This window comes from Macrobrachium rosenbergii, chromosome 5, assembly GCF_040412425.1.
Source record: "Macrobrachium rosenbergii isolate ZJJX-2024 chromosome 5, ASM4041242v1, whole genome shotgun sequence".
In the NCBI taxonomy this organism is placed as follows: Eukaryota; Metazoa; Arthropoda; class Malacostraca; order Decapoda; family Palaemonidae; genus Macrobrachium; species Macrobrachium rosenbergii.
This window is the reverse complement of record NC_089745.1, coordinates 2,350,918-2,358,417: the sequence shown is the minus strand read 5'-3', so window position 1 is coordinate 2,358,417 and position 7,500 is coordinate 2,350,918. Positions and strand designations below refer to the sequence as shown.

The 7,500-nt window shown below is 38.2% G+C and overlaps 1 protein-coding gene across 1 annotated transcript in view; it reads right to left on the bottom strand.

Annotated features, from left to right (window-relative positions):
- Positions 1-7,500, bottom strand: part of LOC136838433 (ras association domain-containing protein 10-like) — a 551,306-nt gene that overhangs the window by 263,427 nt on the left and 280,379 nt on the right. The window lies entirely within an intron of this gene.

Sequence of the window (7,500 nt, the reverse complement as noted above, 5' to 3'; positions counted from 1 at the left end):
AAACGTTTGTCACCGAACAATGCGCTAATGATTGTCTCTTTGTCTACCAGTCAGATGTACATGTCAGTCTGTTGCAAACGTCTGCCACCGAGTAAGAAGTTAACGTTTGCCTTTTTATGAGGCACATGTTGTTTCTTGATAGGGAGATGTTTGTCTCTTTATAATACAGCATATTTCGAAGAGAAAACTATATAAATTTTGGCTAAGCTAAAAAAAAAATTTGGCTAGGCTAAAAAAAATATTGGCTAGACCAAAAAACAATGTTTGGTTAGGCTAAAAAAACATTTGGTTAGCCTAAAAAAAGGATTTGGCTAGGATAAAAAGAAAAATTTGGCTAGGCTTAAAAAAATATTTGGCTAGGTTCAAAAAAATATTTGGCTAGGCTAGAGAAAATATTTGGATAAGCTAAAAAAAATATTTGGCTAGGCTAAAAAAATATTTGGCTAGGCTAAAAAAAAAATTAGTTTTGCTAAAAAAATTATATGGCTAGGCTCAAAAAAATATTTGGCTAGGCTAAAAATAAATTAGTTATGCTAAAAAATATTTGGCTAGGCTAAAAAAATATTTGGCTAGGCTAAAAATAAATTAGTTATGCTAAAAAATATTTGGCTAGGCTAAAAAAAAATACAGAGACAAAATCAGGTATTATTTTAAACGAACGGGAGAGAGACAAGAGACTCTAAAAGAAAATTAATAGAAATTACTTATTTTACAAGACATTGTATAAAACGGCAGAAATTTAGCTGTACAAGAACCCGCAAAAGACGGAAAACTATGAACCAGACTTTCCCAGATACAGAGAGAGAGAGAGAGAGAGAGAGAGAGAGAGAGACGCACAAACAGAGAGCGAAAGAATTCGGGCAGGAGCCAGCGGCTGGCTCAACATCGCCTTGCGTGCTTGTCACTGTCCCGAAGTAGACACGATCCGGGCCGTAGCTGCATTCCCGATGCAACACTATGCGGCGTGAACCTTGCAATTATGTGGTCGGAAAGCGGGATAAAAAATGATTGACTGGGCATGCAAATACGTGGATGAGGCGGGGGAAGGGGGAGGGGAGGGAAGGGAGGTAGTGGGAGGGAGGGATGGGGTTGGCGAGGGGGAGATAATAGCTGTTCTTAAGACACTTTTTATTGGGAAAACATTCTGTTTACATCTCCCGCCGACGATTTTCCGTTCGTATAACACCTCTATTTACATGACGACTGCTGAAATGTTTTCTGTGGTCTTTAGAATTCGTTCCGGTCATGAACTTGTGTGTGTGTGTATGTATGTATATATGTATATATATATGTATATAAATACATATATATAATATATACATATATATATATAATAACATATATACATATATATATATATATATATATATATATATATATATATATATATATATATATATATATATATATATGTAATAACAGAGAGTCAGAATTAAGGTTGAAACATCTACGCTGAAATCTGTCAAATAATAAGCCGCTTCTTAATACAAAATCTATTACTAAATGTGTGTGTGTGTAATACTCATGAATATCAGGAAGTAATTAAGTAACTGAATACGAATAGAAACAGTCGTCGGCTTTATTATAAAGTCAAAATATTCTTCAAAACTGCCACAGAGCTTAGAGGTCTAGTGCCAGCATTAACGGGTTACAAAACTGCTCAAAAAGTCAACAGACTAAGAGAATATAGTTTTTGTGCAACATCGTAATTCGTCTTTAAATTACAGGTTGGGGAAACGCAATCCAAAACAGAAACGTCTGATCAAACCACGACAAAACAACATCATACAGAACAAAACGAAACAGAAAACAACAGCACTTCAGAGACGTCATGACTCTATAATATAATTTCTTACTTCAATACCCTCCCTGTTATGTCTGGAAAGATACAAGAAAGCTCTCGAGACTACTTCAGCCCAGACCACCTATCAACTGTTCATCTCTTGAAGTATGTGTCAAATGTTCCTCTCGAGAGTATCTGTCAATAGCCCCGATCGATCGGGGGCCCTTTAGGCATTCTTCTTCCTCCGAGCTAGAGTCTCCGTTACACTTCGCCAAGAGATCTGGCGACCATACGTCAATATTGGCAGCGCAAATTTTCACACATTCTTGCCATCACTCCTCTGGAGGTGTGCGAGATTTCTCTCCCTCCTAAGCAAAGAGGCTACACAAGGAAGGTTTTCTTCTCTCTCTCTCTCTCTCTCTCTCTCTCTCTCTCTCTCTCTAGGGCTTCGTCAGATATGAGGTGAGCTGTAACTGTGAGGTTTACAAAAAAAAAAATCTTTTAAAATCCAACTTATTTTCTCATAACTGACAATTCTGACAAAACCGCTCGACAACAAGAGATTGCTAATTTATTATGCCTATTGTTGTGATACCTTATAGGATTTCACTTACTTCGTATTTTGTCATTTAATAGGGCTTTGACCCTCACTTACTGAACATTTGTCTATTCATCATTCAGAAGCACACACACTTACTTGCTTATTTAACATAAAAGGTCTTATCGATCATATCTTTTCTTAGCCAAGGCTTAGAATAGGCTTCCGTACGGGCAGAAGTTGACGAAGGTCAGAGAGAGAGAGAGAGAGAGAGAGAGAGAAACTTGGAATAGAGGTGAAGCAGAAAAAGGGTGGTTTTGTAAGAGAGAGGGGAGAAGAGGAAGAGGAAGGGAGAAGTGGTGAGCAGAGATTGAGGAGAAGAAGGAGGAGAAGGAATAGAGAGAGTAGAAGGGGATGATACAGAAGGATTACGAAAGAAGAAGAGTTAGAGAGGAAGTAAACAAACACCAGGAAGACGGGAAGAAGGAAAACGAGAGAAGATCCTGAGAGGAGGAGGAGGAGGAGGAGGAGGAGGAGGAGGAGGAGGAGGAGGAGGAGGAGGAGGAACAAGAAGGAAAAAAAAGGGAAGAGGAAGAGAAGAGGAGAAATAGAGTGAGAAGAAGAGAAGAAGGAAGCACTGGAGGAGGAAGAAGAATCGGAGGAGGACCGCGGGTAAGAAAGGTTGGGAAAGCCACTCGGGCTTCTCCCTCGAGAACTTCTTCGGAGACAAATTGCCAAAGCAATTAAGCAATAAAAACCCCGACGTCTCAGCCTGCCCTATGTAGCTCTTCTCTCTCTCTCTCTCTCTCTCTCTCTCTCTCTCTCTCTCTCTCTCTCTTCCTTTCTCCAAGGGCTCAGCAAACGAAAGGTGGAGATGGAGGGTCAATTTCATAGCATATACTGGAATGGGGTTCTAGTGCACGTGGGAAAAGTACATATGGCATAGATTTGGAAGGTGTATTTAGCGTACACAGGAAATGTGCACATAGTGGGTGTACAGAAGGCGTATAATAGTAGCCGCTAGGAAACTGCTTAAAGGTAAGTTGAATAATATACGCATGAAAGGTGCATAATACTGGGAGGTACACTTTTTATATATATAGGGGACATGTACTGTACATAGTGCATCCAAGGATTACCTTTCAAAGTTTCCGGACTGAGGTTATTGGCGACGTAATTGCCAGCAATTACTATGGATGTATTCATTAGGACTGTTACCTTTATAACCATCACAATTCTAACAATTATTCTCAACCTTAACGTTAGCTGTATTATGCTTATAATTATCAGTATTACCTAGAATAAAGCTATTTCATTTATTGGTTTTCATCGGGCCCGAGTTAGATAAAAGTATTGATCTTTAAAGTCAACTGATTGATTGATTAGTTCATTGTAAGTCACTTGGCGTTACTAAAAGAATAAGTGAACATGAACATAAACACAATGATCCCATTACTTCGAATAATGATCATCATCATCAATAACACTATCCTAGTAATCAAAATATACATCACCAACACCATCATCACCACAGGAAGTGTCACCCTCATAACAATCACCATACTGAGAATCACCACTAAAATCATCACAACACAAAATAGGATCACCATAATTATGAGAATAAACGCACCACAAAAAAATCACCATCACCATCATAAGTATAATTTACACGAGCATCACACGCATTATCATCGTCCCTGCACCATGATCACAATAAAAATCACTATCAAAATCATCATAACACTGTCTAGGATCGCCATAATCATAAAAATGAAGGCTACCACCAAAATCATTATTAAAGTCAGCATCACCAAACACAGTCATCATCCCTGCGATCATCATCATCATCATCACCATCACCACCATACGGCAAAGAGAACGGCGGAAGAATCTACGACGAAAAACGGGCCACGATTAATGTGAGTTGTCGCCTCATACCCTCATACCCTACCCCACTTGCCTTGCAACTTTCGCGTCACCGATGACAAATGGCAAGTGGAAGAGGGCTGGGGAGGTGGGGGCGGGGGAAGGGAGGGAGGTGAAAGGAGGGGGAGGAGGAGGGGTAAGAGGGAAATGCCCAGGGTAGGTAGATTTTTCAGTGCCAATAGGTCCGAGGATTATGATGATAAATGTACGCGTAAAGACGCAATAATTATAGTCATCCCGAGAACAGTTTCTTTTTTTTTTATCTTTTTTTTATTTTAAGTTCTTAATTGGGGCAATCCTGTCTTCCCCTGGCTGCAGTTAACTCTCTCGTAGTTATACGGTAAAAGGGGAAAAGAAAGCGTATTTTGACTGTATTAATTACGCCACGCAAAAGAAAGTGGAGTTAGGTTTATTAGTTACATTACAATGAAGAAAGCGTAAACATCTTGACTGATTACATTGCAGAGGAGGCGAAGTGGACTTAGGTGGTGTCAATGCCATTTACATGAAAAACATGTAAACAAATCAAATGACTTGCTTTTTTCAACTGCATGCTGCATAAATTTAACTTCCAAAAAATGAAATAACCAAATAAATAAACACGAAGTACACATGGCAACAGAAGTCTTTTACAGTTTTGTGCTGTAAAATACGCGTCGTATGTGAGAAGAGAAATACAAGACAAGATTAAGATAAACGACACTATGCGACGTATTAATACAACTGAGGAGACAACTTGAATACCTTGAGACGTTTTTAGGTGTTAAGTAATTATAATGCCCTTCATTAACTTAATAAATAATCAAAATCTTAAAAAAAAAAACTGACAGACGAATTAAGCTTTTATTTCTGGGTTGTTTTGGAATAAACTTTTATTTCTTTATAAATATTTTTCCTACGATATGATGATGATGAGAGAGAGAGAGAGAGAGAGAGAGAGAGAGAGAGAGAGAGAGAGAGAGAGTAGTCAATTAATTTTAATTAAAACTTAAAATGTTTTATAAATTAAAAGTGCTGTTTCTCGGCGTAAGCTGTCACTTCGCGAACAAACAAAAGAAACCTGTCCTGGTGGGTACGTACACATCCACACCCAACCATGCCAAGGACTATTACTATTCAGACCCAGGTATGTTACGCGGGAAGGCCTACTGTAAGCATAACCAGGTATGATAGTTTTGAGGATTTCATATCTATCTGTCTATCTATATATATATATATATATATATATATATATATATATATATATATATATATATATATATATACATATATATATATATATATATATATATATATATATGTATATATGTATATATACATACAGTATATATACCCTTGGTGTACCAAGTGTGTATTATATATACAGTATATATATATATATATACTCTATATGTGTGTGTGTACAGTTTATGTTTATGTATATGTATATGTGTGTATATATGTATATATATATATATATATATATATATATATATATATATATGTATGTGTGTGTGTGTGTGTGTGTGTGTGTGTGTGTGTGTGTAGAATCTACTGGTCACTTTTTACTAGATACATATGCTCTCTTTGCCCTCGAGAAAGTTAAGAGAGCATTGTGGCTATTACAATTACACACACACAAACACACACACATACAAACACATATATATACATATACATATACACCTACACACTAAGGGGGTATAAACATAAACATAAACATTCGTATTTACAAAGCAGCTATAGCTATAGGGAGGATCTACTATAACCCACTGTCTGGCTTCAAAATCCTAACCAGTAGCATGACTCACGCCCCATCCACCTTCGAGAGAGAGAGAGAGAGAGAGAGAGAGACAGAGACACAAGGGGGCGGAAACAAAAGGCAAGAATGAATCATGAGACCCCCTTACATTCACAACCTTCCTTTTGGGCTCATTCTGCCTGACGCCCAAGTGAATGACTGGGCCGCGTGGCATCCGAAACCGTCCGCTGATGGGCGGCGCTATTGTTCGAGTGTGACGTTTATACGAGGCTACCGTGACGCGGTCCCATAGGACCGCCCTTATCCCTACCCCACCCTCCTCCCGAAAAAAAACGTTCCAGACACGCGCACGCACGCATATATAATAATAATAATAATAATAATAATAATAATAATAATAATAATAATTTTCTTTATTGCAGCTCAGGGCCATATACATGGAATATACAAATACAATACACACAATCTAGGTGTATACGATAACATGATAAAAATAATAATCAGAGCATACACACTACCTACCTTTGGGACCCCATTTTCTGTGTAACATCCTTCATACTTGGGAGTATGCGCGCGCACACACATGCATACGCTTCCAGCCAAAGAGTACCTATATTATTTACATATCCCACTTTATCCACAGGTGACTTTGAGCACGAACTTTGGGAAAATAAAGAGAAAATAAAAGACGTCTGTAAAAATAAAGAAGTTTGTACCGGAGGGAAGTCATATGATGCAACCTAAAGGATTTTTTCTTTTTTAATAAGCCAGGAATTACTTCGAAAAGTGACTTCAAACAGTGACTAACGACAAAAGGTGTCTTTGATAACAACAGTGAAATTAACTCCAGTTGGTACTGAGGAAAATCGTATTTGCCTTTCTTTCATTAACAGTCAAGAGTAATATAACGCATCGTTAAGGCATATACACACATACGTGTATATGTATGTACATAAGTATATGCATTGTCATTTAACTAAAGTTCTCTCTCTCTCTCTCTCTCTCTCTCTCTCTCTCTCTCAGTCACAATCTACCAACACTTCCTTGCACTGTCGTTTGAAAAGTAAATATCAGAACTATAGTTAAAGACAAAAAAAAAGTTTGAAAAAAAATTAAAAAGCTAGACTTCAAGACTTAAAAAAATTATGAAAGAGTAAACTCCCTCCCCCTGTGTCTCTCGTTACAGCATCGCTGGGAGATGCACTCCCTCACACACACACACACACACACACAGCCAAGTGCGCTAGTGACGAAAATAACGGGTCCTCCCAGTACCGGGAGTAACGGGAGATGCCATCTCTACATTTTAATCAGGGGAGATGGAACGCCCTCTCTCTCTCTCTCTCTCTCTCTCTCTCTCTCTCTCTCTCTCTCTCTCTCTCTTCTAATGCGACATCATTTCTTTTTTTTTCCTCTATGGGCATAATGGTAACCCCAGGCCTTTGGGACTGAGCTGAATAATTACTGGTCATAACAGGAATGGTAATGACGGCTGGCGAATTACATTCGGAC